This window comes from Opisthorchis viverrini, assembly GCF_000715545.1.
Source record: "Opisthorchis viverrini unplaced genomic scaffold opera_v5_775, whole genome shotgun sequence".
Classification (NCBI taxonomy): domain Eukaryota; kingdom Metazoa; phylum Platyhelminthes; class Trematoda; order Opisthorchiida; family Opisthorchiidae; genus Opisthorchis; species Opisthorchis viverrini.
Genome location: NW_008752454.1, coordinates 32,966 through 34,808, shown reverse-complemented (window position 1 = coordinate 34,808; position 1,843 = coordinate 32,966). Strand labels below are relative to the sequence as shown.

The 1,843-nt window shown below is 41.5% G+C and overlaps 1 protein-coding gene across 1 annotated transcript in view; it reads left to right on the top strand.

Moving 5' to 3' along the window:
* T265_15723 (hypothetical protein) overlaps positions 1–1,843 on the top strand; it is a gene marked incomplete at both ends in the record, with an annotated part of 40,035 nt that overhangs the window by 8,076 nt on the left and 30,116 nt on the right. The gene's annotated exons all lie outside the window — the stretch shown is intronic.

Sequence of the window (1,843 nt, the reverse complement as noted above, 5' to 3'; positions counted from 1 at the left end):
GATCACAGCATCGGATTACGGGATAAACCGCTCACTCTCCAATCAAACGAACGTGTCTAGAGTGATAAACCGAACCTACAAATTTCCAGTTGGTCGCCTCACTGACATTTGTCGTCTTTGAAACTCAAAATATGCGCAAGTAGAACCTTTAGATATACCGAAATCTCTTTCTCACGCAACCACAAAATTACTGAAAATGGTTTTTCATCCGGAAATGTGAAATTCAACAGAAAGTAACCTGTGAGGATTCCGGAAAGAGTCTCTCGAGCCAGAGCTTTTAAAACAATAATAATATTACTCGTGTACCTTGGGTCAAAATCCAAATCGTTAGAGTCACGACACGCGTTTTACCCTGGACTACAACCAACGGGTGCTTCACTCAGGTTTTAGCACAGTACATCTTAAACGCATTGTTTATCTTGTCCTAATTATCGCATTTTCTGGTAGACGCATGCACTGGGAAATTGATCCAAAGTTGTTCACCCAACAGAAATAGTTGTGAATCACTGTGTCGTGGTAACGTGTGAGAATCGAAGTGCATATCAATAATGTGCGATTCGTTTGAGGTAGCCTTGTATTCCACGAACGGTGTCAGTGCTATGGGGTCTGTACCCCAACCTCTGAACCCCCAGTCATCCAGGGGCGACCACTGCATTAACAAATGTGGTGGTACTTCACTGAATCCACTTCATCAGTGGTTTGCATTCCGTCTGACTCCAGTGTCCAGGGAACCGGAAGAGCAGTCGTTGCCGGTCGAGTTTCAGCTACACGATGATCCAACAGAAAACACTAGAAAAATTCTCCTGTCAAGGTGGAAACTTTCCTGCAGACCGAGTTGCAACGCACATATCAAAATCAACAGGAAAATATAGTACCACTATTAGAATCGCTCAAGGAACTGGAAGCTGATCCATACATTCTTCAGCTCCGGGAGAATGGAGTCAATAAAATGTTTCAAAAGGCGCTCCGTGAGCACATAGTTATAGACAGAGCAAGGATAACAGAAGGTCTCAAAAGACATTAACCCCAAACTGCTCAGTCTGATCACAAAACAGTTGTCTGTGTCCACGGAGTAACAACCCAATACGATCAAAGCACCTGTGGCATCTGATCGCCGCTTTACATGTAATCGTCCTTAATGTTACACCATTAGTTAGAGAGCATACGTCTTACACATGGCTCCTCCTAATCATATGAACCTTCACGAAGCCAAGCGTGTCGGCCTGAGGAAACCTTGATACAAATCTCGTGTGCCTTTTCTAATCACCGATCAATTGTTTTAAATTATAGGCCCGTCGCGACTATCAGATTTGCCTCACTTTTGACGGCTGTCATTTGAACCTTTGGAAATTTTCGCATTTCCAATTCGTCACGAATTTGATCAGCTCTATTATCCCCAGTTATCTGAATTTTACTGGGATTGAACATGGTGTATTTGAACGATATTTGTTCTTGCTCACAAAGTGAATAATAAATGGTAGGCAAATTTCTTGGCCACGTAGAGATAGCACCGTAAATTTTTATTTTCAAATACTAATATGTTTCGTCATGTTTGCCATTCCGTTCATGTTTTTATCCCTGAAATTTGTCAGCGCATCATCCTAATCATATTTCAACCATCATTTCGGATTGAGTAGAGATATATCCATGAACGCTTTCGAGGATATTGTCCCAGGAAAAGCACATGCATCCGGAGATTTTAATGTGAATTATATGCAAAACATCTTCATTTAATTTGACTTCCATTTCCACTTTATTAGGCAGAAATTTCGATGCAACCAGGCAATTGTGAACCGAGCACATAGTCATTTGTGTCATTCCGAAGTGAAAGAAATACTATTTC